Raw genomic sequence first — 12,924 nt, forward strand, 5'->3', positions numbered from 1 at the left:
CTTTGAAGACTTAATAAGAATTTAGGAGATTCAATTCTGTTTGGACAGGTGGGCTGAGTGATTCTACCCAATGAATGGAGATTAGTGATCAACCAATGAGTTAGGTTATAAGTTTTATTTTAATGTGTCAAAATGGAGCTCAGTGTCTAAAAGAAATATGGTACTTTGGTAGCAAGATTGATATTGCATGACCATAGAGGTGCAAACAGAACCTAAGGTAGAGAGACCTCGATGGGTAAGTACGTGTCCAGTTCAGCTGCTCTCAGGCTGGAGGCAGTGGTGAGCCAGGGGGGTGGCGTCCCTGAGCTACTTCGGTCGGGGGGGGCGGCGACAAGGAAGCCCTAGCGGCTTGCTGGGGTCAGGGCTCAGCTCCCCATTGACAGTGGGCAACTCTAACCTGGACGCCTAGGCCGGAGTCTGGGTAGGAGCCGGCCGTGCCACCCGGCACCCAAGGAAATCTCCACGCTCACAGCGGGGCCAAGCATCGGGCCCAGAGCATGCCCACAGTGGTATATGTCAATTCTAGCTCGGTTAAAAAAACAAAAAACAAAGTCAGACATAAAAATCAAAGAAATAAAGATGACATTTCAGAGGGAGATAATAGCCAGGGTCGGCCGACCCTGTGCATCCTGAGAGATGTGTCTTTATCCTAAGAGAAACGGGGACCTATGGCAACATTGTTCTGTTTTTAAAAATATGTTTTTATTGATTTTTTTTTTTTTTAGAGAGAGAGAGGAAGGGGGAGGGAGAGAGAACATCCATCGGGTGCCTCTGCGCGCCCCCTACTGGCCACCGAGCCTGCAACCCAGGCATGTGCCCTGAGCGGGAATCGAACCGGCGACCTTTCGGTTCACGGGATGAAGCCCAACCAACTGAGCCACGCCGGCCAGGGCTGTAGGACTGTCCTTGAATCTTCCTGCCGATGGCATCCGCATGGCCAGACCTTGAACCATCCCTTCTTTCTCCTCTCATGTGACTTCTCAGCAGCATGTGACAGTCAACTTCTCCTCTAAACTCTTTTCTTTGTCAGTTTCTAAAACACCAGGATGGGCTGACCGTCCTTGACCTTGGCTTGTCCTTGGTGGCCGCCATGCTGGGTCCCCTCTCTCTGCCTGACTTCTGAAGACTGTCCGACGTTGAAGCCCAGCCCGGGGCCCACTTCTCTGTTTCTGGGTGAGTTCCTTCAAGCTGATGACTCACGGATCTTTATCTCCAGTCAGATCCATAGCTCGGGCCCCTGGAATCCCACCTGCTGATCAACAGAAGTGGCAGTGTTGGCCCATCCCCTGCTTCAACGGCCCTCACTCGCCCCCCTAATTCCTACCTGTAAACACACCGACGTATGTCTCCAGTAGCTTGCGCCAGAAAGCTAAGCTTTACTTTGTATTCCTCCTTCTCTGGGCTGAAATTGAAAAGTTAACAACGGCTGGAGTTGGAGCTTCTCTCGCCCCCGGGCCAACTCTAAATCTAACGCCAAAGCAGCTTAAACGCAGCCACGGAGGTGGGAGCCGAGAGACGGGGGAGGACGCGCTATTGCCGGGAGCTCGGTCTGGGCCCAGCTGACCCAGGCCTACCCCTCCTGTCACAGCTCAAGCCGATCAACACAGCACCTCCTCTCGCTTACACTGCATGGGGTCAGGCTTGGTGACGGGCGCAACAGAAAGTGCCCGGAGCCTCCCTAGGGGCTTGCTGAGGAACAGTCATTCCTTCACTCCTCAGCCAATATTTATAGAATTATATGGAGGATGGGCACTGGCGATGGGACTGAGGAACACGAAATCAGTGGTAGCGGAGCCCATCCCCACCCCACCGGGAGCTCGCTATCCAGTAGTGACAACGGGCTGGTAAACAAACAATTAAAACGCGGCGCGAGGTGTGGTGTGGCCTGCAGGAGGAAGCGATCAGCCATGCCCGAGTGGCCCGCGTGCCAGGGCCCGAGCTGGTGGCGGCGGGCGGCAGGCCTGCGCAGGTGTCCCCCCAAACACCTTGTCTGAGGAAGGGGGGCGCTTGGGTCTCCCAGCACCGCGGGCAGAGGAGGGGCCTGGAGAGACGGGCGTCCTCCAACCGGGAGAGGCCTTGGATGGGATCCTGGTGGGTTAGATTTCAGCCTGTGGGTGGGGTCGGGGTCCCCAAAGCCTCGTGAGCAGGGAGGACAATGGTGAATCTCTTCCTGGTAAATCACTGTGTCCCCAGCACAGGGAGGCCTTGACGGAGTCGGGGGACAGTCATCCTGACAGCGTGACCAAGGTCAGGCCCAAGGAAGAGCCAGGAGGTGGGTGGTGGAAACCAGAAGCCAAGGATAATGAAGACGCCGGGTCCGCGCGTTTGGGCTCGTCGGTAGGAGGGGCTGAAACGGAAAGCCCTTGGATTCAGGGTCGGCGTGGGTCCGAGCAAAGGCCGCCCCGACCTCGCCCAATTCCAGCCCCTCGGGCTTTGCATCTGTTACAGATGCTCCCTTCTCTCCTCTGCCGCCAGCTCGGTTCCACCTTCCCGCCCAAAACAACGCACACGGAAAAGGCATAAACTGAATGGGAGCCGCCCTGCAGATGCAGGGAACCAGCTGTGGTTGCCCAAGGATGGGGGCAGGGGAGCTGCAAAAAAAGGGGTCCATGGGGGGAGGCGGGGGGCATCTGTAATACTTCCAACAATAAAGATAAATTAAAAAAAAATAAGAATAGAAATATACAATTTGGGAAGAGCTCATTTTTTTAAATTTCATCTTTATGTCTCGCCCCTTCTGGACGCCTTTTGGCCAATACAGTCTCTCTCTCTCTCTCCCCCCCCCCCCAGCCTCTCAGGACGCGTGTGAAGTGACATTAACTCCCAGGAGAGAGGAGAGGGAGTGGACCCGTGTGATGGATGCTCCTGGAAACTGAGGGAGCACAGGGAAGACTCCTCAACCCCGAGCGCTTGCAGGGTGAGGTCCCCTACAGCAGCACAGCCACGTGGTCCCCACACACCCCGTGTAGGGAGGTGTAGGAAGTGGCACCTCGGTCTGTGAGATGAAAACAGCTAGGATGTCACACCTCACAGCCCCTGTGGGGCCTCTGATGTGGGCAGAGAGGAGCTCGGCTGAGATGCTCCACTGGTTCCTCCCTCCCAGGGCTGCTACAGCTGCAAAGCACATGTTCTGGACCCTGAACGTGGACCCTGGGGAGCCACCGAGGGGGCCACAACCGTGGCAGTAAGTTAGGAACCTACAGAAACCAGAGGCATGGTGCCCGTAGCAACAGGACCGTGGCCCTGGGGTGGGATGAATGCCTCCCTGACCTGCAACCCTGGGCTCCTGGGAGCGGGTCCTCTGGGTGCTGGGGGCCCCTCCTTTGTGATGAAGGACCAGAGAGGCCAGAAAGCTCACAGGAAGCCGTGGTTCCCCTTCTGCAGTGCCTGCTGCAGCTGAGCCCCTGGGTGCTGTGCAGAGCTGGCTGTCCTGCTGTGGGGGACTCTTTCCAGTGGCTGAGTAGAGGGCAGGTTGTGGGGAGCAAGCAGCAGGCTGGGGTTCACAGCGCAGGTGGGGGACTGAGCTTCAAGGTTAGAGCCCAGAGCTGAGTGCAATGCCCGGGTCAGAGCCCCCTGTGGTTGCGGTAGACGCAGCCAAGTGCTTTAACTTTCTCAAGTCAACGGGCGAGCCTTCACATGTATGTGACATGCGTGCTGGGGACAGGAGCTCCTCCCCTCGCATGCATCCCTGCCCCTGCCTAACGTGTCCACCCATCCTCACTCCAGACAAGATCCGTAGGAGCAACACCACCGAGAATGGCTTAACAATGTCTGGTACGCCCAGGAGTAGAGCAGCGAGGGGGAGAGAGCTCTTTGCTTGTTTTCAAGACTTTTGTTGGCTGTAAAATGCTAAATCAGTGATTGAACAAAAAGACGGAGGGCTGACTAGCCTGTGTCAGTGACGAAATTGACTGTCTTCTCAAGTATATTATGAAAGTCTCATTTTAATCTTAGACACCTGATTAAACACTGTTGAAAAATTCAACTCATTCTATCCGATTTATTCATCCCTGTGATCCCAGCAGACACAGATGAAGAAGGCTCATGGTCCCTGAACTCTCCCCCTGTGCCCCAGACAGCGTCCTCAGCAGGGGGACCCTCCCACCCAGACTCCATCCCCCCGGCCAAGTCCCGCTGGGAGTGACTTAGCCCTGGGCAGCTCCTTGCAGAAAATGTTAACAAGCCCAGGCCTTGAGCACCGGCCGCCCCCCTGCTGGGGCTCCGCCCTGAGGCCACAGGTTCCTGGTGACTTTACAGCCCCACCGCCTGTTTTCAATTTAGTCATCTCTGAAGATTTGTGCCCCTCAGACTGGCAGGCTGCGCACCGGCTCCCATCCCTGGGCGCCCCCGCCCCCGCCCCCACCCCCAGAGGAAGTTTCCCTTGTAAAGAAAGCCTCCGGTCGGTCGCTAATGAGCTCCACGCCGCTTGACCCACAGGGCTGTGTGTTTTTCTTTGAAAAGGCACTTTGTGTGTGTTCACCACAAGCAGCCCCCACTTGGTCATGTACATGTTTTTATTGATTTTGAGAGAGAGAGGAAGGGAGAGGGGGAGAGAGAGAGAAACGTCAATGATGAGAGTCACTGATCGGCTGCCTCCTGCACGCCCCCAACTGGGGATCGAGCCCCCAACCCGGGCCTGTGCCCCGACGGGGAATCGAACCCCAATCTCCCGGATCCTAGGTTGACGCTCAACCGCTGAGCCACACTGGCCAGGCAGGACCCCCTCCTTTTAGTGTGACACTTCCTCACGTGTAAACCGGGGGTGATAGTAATACCCAGCTCACAGAGTTGGTGTGAGAATTAAATAAATCGTGTCTGCAGAGAATCTAGCATAGTCCCTAAGGCATCGTTGTTGTCAGTAAGAGGTCCTGACTCCATTTGGACAGATGAAATAATGTAAGAAAATAAAAAATTAAATTAAAAAAGGGGCCCTGGGTAGGGTGCCAGTATTTATCGGTTTGCTTAGACCCGTCCTGGTTTTTGGGTGTCAAAATCCAAGGCAATAAAAGATTATTAAAATGAAGAGACGCATCCAGAGAGCTCAAGTACCTCATTTCTGAACTCGGCCTTTGGAGCTCATGTTCTTACCACGTGTCTCTGTTTTACATTTTCACAAAAATACAGCGTTCTTGCTCTCCCACAGCGACTTTTCAGGACATAAGTCCCAACAGGTTATTTAGATTTTTTTGGTGAAAGAAGAAAATATTTACCTAAAAGGCCATTGTGAGCAGAGGTAGGAAGGGAGTGTGTCTGTACGACTATTGCATTTGGAGATCATTTCATAAAGCAGAAACTAGACACTTGAGAACCCTATCCCTGTACGTGGCCTGCCATAAATAATAGAAGATTTCCTGTGGGTTGCTTTTTCCTGCTCTGTAGAATGAAATCCCTCGGGAATGCGGTTGGATTATACATCGAAGCTTCTCGGGCCCCATTTCTGATCCCTTTATTGTGACTCAGGTCTCTGAAAAGCTGAGCAGCTGCATCTAGGGGTCCAATGACATGAGACTTTGTCTTTCCTGGTTACTTTTTTATTCTGGACACATAAGCACTTACTACTTTTTTCTCTCTGGGGAACATCATATTCCCTGCCCCCCGGGGAACGAATGTCATCGTTGCCCACAGGAGGAAGGGAGTGGGCCCTGGGGCTGTGAGTCTGGGAGCTTCGGGAAGAGTTTCCAGGCTGCAGAATGTCTCCGGAGCCTGTGCAGAGGCCCCACGTCTCAGAGAACCTTGGAGCGAGCAAACCCGATTGGAAAGGGAGCCGGAGCTTCTGATCCCGGTCACTGCTGACGTGCAGGGAGCGCCCCCGCCAGGCGCCCCTCAGCCTCAGCGCGGAAGGCCGCGCGGTCCAGCCCGTTGTTTCCCCGGTTGGGTTTGTACAAACCCCCAGACACTGACGGGTGCCAGAAGGCCTGGGCGTCTCAGGATGAACGCCGGGCATTTTCTGGGGTGACGGCTCCCCTTGAGGGAGGGGGTGTCGGAGAGTCAATCATTTATAGCAACTGGACTGTAAGTTGTTGACAGAGATAACACCGAAGTGGACATGTAATGGAGTAAAAGCCTAAATTTGCGCAAACTTTAAGGTCATCTTAAGATAAACTTTGGATCCTTAATAGGAATGTGACGCCTCCCCAGGATACGTCCAGCAGCAGCATCCCGTGTCCTCTGGGGTGGACAGCGTCTCCCGCCCTTAGACACTGTAAAACCCGCTCCTCGGAAGGGTACACACAGGGTGTCGAGCGTGGTCGTGGGGAGGCGACAGAATTATGGGCCGGTTTTATTTTATTTTCCCTGACTTATGTATTTTCCAAATTTTCTTTGTGGACTCTATACGGCTTTTGTAATGGGGAGAAAATTAGAAACAGGTGGGGGAGCCCAGAAGTCCGGGAGTCAAACCAAACAGGTCACTAACGTCAATCGCTCCCAGGCCCGAAGGACAGGAGAGGGGCAGTGGGCACTGTGGAGGTGTCCCAGCCTGGCTCCCAGGGGACGGACGAGCGCCCATCGTCCCCTCTCCCACCCGGAAACACAGACCGAAACTCACACACACCGTGTGAACTCACGGGCCAGCACACACACACACACACACACACACACACGCACACGCGCACACACACACACACACACTCATTTCGGCTCTTTTTTCTCAACAAGACAGGAAACCCTCAATACCATTAACACGGCGACCACAGCCAGGCATCTCCGAGGGCTTGCGCCTGGCCGTGGACAGTTCCGCCTGTGCCCCTGAGTGTCACCCGGACGCCGTGGACAGTTCCGCCTGTGCCCCTGAGTGTCACCCGGACGCCGTGGACAGTTCCGCCTGTGCCCCTGAGTGTCACCCGGACGCCGTGGACAGTTCTTCCTGTGCCCCTGAGTGTCACCCGGACGCCGTGGACAGTTCTTCCTGTGCCCCTGAGTGTCACCCGGATGCCGTGGACAGTTCTTCCTGTGCCCCTGAGTGTCACCCGGATGCCGTGGACAGTTCTGCCTGTGCCCCTGAGTGTCACCCGGATGCCGTGGACAGTTCTTCCTGTGCCCCTGAGTGTCACCCGGATGCCGTGGACAGTTCTTCCTGTGCCCCTGAGTGTCACCCGGATGCCGTGGACAGTTCTGCCTGTGCCCCTGAGTGTCACCCGGATGCCGTGGACAGTTCTGCCTGTGCCCCTGAGTGTCACCCGGATGCCGTGGACAGTTCTTCCTGTGCCCCTGAGTGTCACCCGGATGCCGTGGACAGTTCTTCCTGTGCCCCTGAGTGTCACCCGGATGCCGTGGACAGTTCTGCCTGTGCCCCTGAGTGTCACTCGGATGCCGTGGACAGTTCTTCCTGTGCCCCTGAGTGTCACCCGGATGCCGTGGACAGTTCTGCCTGTGCCCCTGAGTGTCACCCGGAAGCCTCGGGCACAGGCTAACGCATTGGGAAGGCTAATTAAAGTCAAGACACTTCCCTGTTTAATATTTCAAGTCCCTTCTCCCGCCTCTGTCTCTCCACTCCCATCTTCACTTCCCAGTAAAACACATTAACAGAGAGATAAATGGAGCCCCTGTCCTGGAGCTGTGGGTGGCTGAAGGACAACACATGACCCTCGAACCAATAGCCTTATTGGGGGTCCCTGAGTGATTCATTAATGCCACTACCTGGGCGATTTCTCTCCAAAAGACCATCCTCCTGAAATGCGCACACTTTCCCTTCTACCCCCCAGCGATCGTGGCCTATGTGTCCGGTTTATGTCCATCCCAACGCGACACTTGAGACTGGCTCTCCCGTGCTCCCATGTGTCGCCTGTCCCTCCCGAGATCACGGATCAGGGAGGAGAAACGTGCAAAAGGTACAAAGAAAGTAGGCCCATCCTGGCAACGAACCAGGGCTGCGAAAGCAGAACCGTCGGGTGAGCCACAGCCGAGAAGCCCCTTTCCCCTGATGAGGTGTTTCGTTTCCCCGACACACCCGACTTCTAACAAGCAGTAGTGGGCAGCGGAAAGGGCCAAGGCCGCCCTTCCCGAGGGTTTTCCTGCCAAATCTGATGCCTGTCAGTTCAGGAAGGATTGGCAGGGCGCGGGTTGGGTTTTTCAACATCCCAGGAGAATTCTGCAGCGAGGGCCCAAATCCCCAAGTCAACCTCGAGACCGATCGAACTGCCCTCGGGAACCCTTCAGACTTCAGGTTGGCGCCCAGCTCGCCTCCACCCCCGACCTTCTGCGTGAGGTAGGTGTTGACTGGTCCGTAACAGCAGCCCCAGGAATTGGGGTCCTGGGAATGGAAGGCAGGGCGTCGCGGACAGGTAATTTGCCTAGAGCCTCCTTAGCTTTTCATAATCATAATGGCCCTGCTCGCTGGTGTGGTCTTAATACCTAGAATAGAGCTACCTGGAGTGATAGATACTTGGTGAATGAATGAATGAATGAATGAATGAATGAATGAATGAATGAATGAAATGCTTACTGTGCAATAGACATTGAACTACTTTTCGTATATCACTGCACTTAATTTACAAGCTTACGATCGCCCTACAGGCCACTAGGTATTTCTCTTGCCATTTTAAAGGTAAGTAGATAAGCCTCAGAGGGGCTGGGAGCCTTGGCCCGGCTCGAAATGGAGCTGATTCTGAAACTCCTGCAGCAACGCACCATCACCTCATCTCACCCTTCAGTCTTAAAATCAAGGACTATTCAGGGACCATCTGATAATCGGGACAAAATAATTGCCTGAAATTATCCTAAAATATGCTTTGCAGAAAACCAGTCCCATTCGTCATCGCCGCGTGCGGTCAACTTTCACTCACCCCCTTTCCAGCTGGAAATCTTGGGGGTTGTTTTTAAAGGGTTGAACACTGGGTGTTAGCATTCCCTGCTCCCAGACATCCCGTTTTCTGACGTGATGGCCCTGAAATCACACCAGGTGCTTTCTTCTATGTCCCGTTTCTGTTTTCATCCCGCTCCTCTGACCCATCCCGGCTTCTGGATTTTTCCCTGTCTCTAAAGGTGGGCACATGGGGCAGGTTTTAGGTTCGAACCAAAGCAAATTAGACAAGCTGTGGGAGAAGAAGCCAGCAAAAAAGCGAACACACCCAAAGAGGCTGCAGAGCCTCATTACACAAGTTGCCAATTCCTGCGTAACTTCTCGTTTGCAGTAAACATTGGTCTGTTTACGCTACAACACCCACCCTCCTGGTTGGACCCTGTGTTTTCTGTCACATGGGTCACAAAACAGAGGCTGCTTCGTGGGAGTTCATGGATATTATTATTCTGACTACCAGCAGAATGCTTTAGTTGCTTTTTTTGTAGCTACAACGGGGGTGGCTGGAAATACAGAAGCATGTCCCTATTTGACGCTTTCCTTAGGGTTTATCTCTGACGTGTAGCTGTGCTTCGCTGAAACTCTTCAGATCAGACAGATAAATAAATAAAAGCAAATAAATACATGAAAAATAAAACTATGATAAAAGCACTTTGTAACAGTGAACACTTTCATAGGTAACTTTGGTGCTCCCCACACAAAAACACATGGATTTGTTACAGCTGATAGGTGCTGGTTAAGATAGAGAGACAGATGGGTGACGGACAGAATGATTGATAGGGAGATAGGATAGATGAGAACAGCTAAATTTTCTATATGCAAGATATTTTTCTAAGTGCTTTTCATATATCAAATCATTTCATCTTCACGGCGCAGTTACTTTACAGTTGAGGAACCAGAGAAACAGAGGTTAACTAACTTCCCCAAGGATGCACAGCAAATAAAGGGCAGAATTAGACTCAAGAGCAGCCCTTTTCCAATGCAAATATAATAGCAGCCATGTCTGTAATTTTGAGTTTTCTAATAGTCACATTTTAAAAAGTAAAGAGGGGAGTTAAATGAATTCTTACACATTTTATTCCACCCGGTACATCCAAACTATTATTTCAACACGCAATGAGTAAAAAATACTGAATATGATATTTCCACATTTTTTATGAATACTACATTTCTGAAATCGGGTGTGTAAGTGCATTTGCAGCACCGCTCACTTTGGACTGGTCAGCCACAGGTCACGACCTCAGTAGGCAGGTCCAGCAAGTGGCTGCCATTTGGCACAAGGCTGCTCTACAGTCTGGACATTTTCGTTTTATGCTTGACATTGATCAATGTCGGGCTTTAAAATGATGCACCTGGCAGACTGGGATAGAGGATTGAACTTGCATAAATGCACTCAGCTCTAAAGAATAAACAAGCAAATCATCTGTTTCAGCTTCAGAAGGATCCTGTGCTCTCAGGCTGAGAAGCTCTGCCTGCATTAGGCCAGAATGGGAACCTATTTTATGCCGATGAGCTCCGCCCTCCCCAGCCGCCCACCCTCACCCCAAGCCTCGGTTCCACTCTGCAACATCAGGACCACTTCTTCCTCCTTCCCCTACTTGTACCCATTTCCTTCTGCTTGGTGCAGCTCTTCCTGCCTAAGACCATCATCTGAACAACCCTCCTTTCTCGTGTGAGTTCCTAACACAGAGATCTTTTTTTTTTTTAATTAAAAAATATATATATTTTTATTGATTTCAGAGAGAGGAAGGGAGAGAGAGATAAAAACATCAATGATGAGAGAGTCGTCGATCAGTAGCCTCCTGCACACCCCCTGCTGGGGATCAAGCCCACAACCTAGGCCTGTGCCCTGACCCAGAATCGAACTGAGATCTCCTAGATCCTAGGTCGATGCTCAACCACTGAGCCACGCTGGCCGGGCACACAGAGATCTTCTTGAGATGCAAGTGGTTCTTGCAGGCCTCCTAATACCTCTGAACACCCTCCTGTACTAATGTTCTCTGAAGTCCACTGTGGTCAGCTGCTTCTTTGACCAAGAGAAGATGGTACCTTTGGAGCCAAAGTCGCAGAACTGGGCATGTCCCAGAGCCCAGAAAGAGGGTGTGGGGATGGGACCTACCCCGGGGCAAAGGCCACATGACACAGCCTTTTCTCTGTCTCTTCGATGCCTTATCTCCCCCTCATTGAGGTTTCCTGAACATCTCCCAGGGTCACCAGTGGGTAACTCATTAGCTGTTCCTCCTTCCCTCGCCCATATACCGTAAAGGAGGAACTAGGCTAAAGGAGCATTTTGGACTAGTCCTAGAAGATTTAAAATAGCTCATAAAAGGCAGCCTGGGGGGGAGGTGATAGAAAAGAGGAACACTGTCCCCTCCTCACCTCCCAGACAAGTTTCTAGTAAGAGAAGTTATGGGCCGATGGTGTGCAAAGCAGTCTCAGTTCTCTATGAGATGAGCTGGGAAACACCCTCTTCTCCCAATCTTGTGATGTCCTGGGTCCCCCAGGAGCAATCTTTACCCCAACCAGGGACATGGGGTCCCTACGGACAGCTTCAGCCACACCTCAACAATGGTTTCAGCAGCTGGGAGTCTCAATCCCATTTTACCTCCAGGAATCACCTTGGGGACTACGCATTTTCAGGTCCATCTCGAGCTTCCCTCCCTGTTTTCTTTGATCGGGTGGCAGACGGGCAGACACTGAGTAAGGAAGAAGCTAAAACTTTGAGTGGTGCCCGGCCGGGCGTGGCTCAGTGGTTGAGCATTGACCTGGGATCCAGGAGATCAAGGTTCGATTCCAGGTCAGGGCACAGGCCCGGGAGGCGGGCTCCCCGATCCCCAGCAGGGGGCGTGCGGGAGGCAGCCGATCCATGACTCTCATCATTGATGTTTCTCTCTCCCTCTCTCCCTCTCCCTTCCTCTCTCTGAAATGAATAAAGATAGATTAAAAACAAAACAAAACAAAAAAAACTTTGGGTGGTTTTCCTCCCAGGCTGCCGTGAAGAACTGATAACTCGGGATCATGGTCAACGTACACCAGCGGGGTGTCTAACAGCACAGGCTTCGCCAGGCCGTAAGAATGTTCTTCTGCAGAACGTGACGTGAGACTGCGCGGTGTGGACCCAGGAGAAGGAGACCGCGCCGTTCAGAGGGGGCTGGACAAGCCCCTGCCCTACCTGGTGCGTGTGGAAGTCCCGTGGGCTACATACCACTTTTTGGCATGATCTCTGCTTTACCCAGGCAAACAGGGGGACGCTTTTCCAGGCAGCGGGGAGAGTCTGAATAAAGGCGCAGAGGAAGGCGTCTGGGGCGGGAGGGGGAATGAAGGGTGTGGCTGACGGGGCGAGGGAAGAAGAGACTCAGACGCTGAGAGGCGGGAACGAGGAAATCCTTTCTCCCTACCTAGTGAGACAGGTAAGAAAACAGGTGTGATCAATATTCGATTCGTATTTGCCCGATAGATCCCTGCTCAGCTGTCACTGGGCCCCCAGCCGGTCCTGGAGCTGTCCTTCGAGGCTGAAGTCGACGGTTTTAAAAAACCTAGAAGCTCCAGGCCTTCGGGAGGCCAGGGATCCATCGGCTGTTTGCTACGATTCGGGGCCCAGGGCGCAGCCAGCATGGGCCAAGAGGAGGAAGTATCCGGGTATCTGAACCGTGCAGGGGTGGCGATGATGGAATGACTGGAAGGGGAAGTCTGAGCAGAAACGAAACTTCGAAAAAGAGAAACCAAAAAAAAAAATTAAAAAAAAAAAATGCACCGAACACTGGCTAAACTTATAGTTATTCAAAACATTCAACGTTCAATCTTTTTTTTCTTTTTTTTTCTCAAGTTAAGGACAAGAAAAGATCAGAGGCTTTCCCGTGTCATCCTGACCGTTCAACGCTGGACGTTTTCCAACGGGCACTGATTTTGTGTTTAAGGTTTTGTCATTTTTAGTAACTTTTTTCTCTCTCGCTTTGTAGTAATAAAAAGGAAATATAAAAATATCTAGAAAAGAACAGGGATCTAATTTACGCCGTACTCATCTGACACTTCCCTTTTCACAAAGCGGCTGTGAGCAATGCGCCCATTTCTCTCCCTCCTCCAGCAAACCAAGTCCCTTCCACTCCTTGGAATCTCTGTAAAAATGG

Source organism: Miniopterus schreibersii, assembly GCF_964146895.1.
Source record: "Miniopterus schreibersii genome assembly, chromosome: 21".
Lineage (NCBI taxonomy): Eukaryota > Metazoa > Chordata > Mammalia > Chiroptera > Miniopteridae > Miniopterus > Miniopterus schreibersii.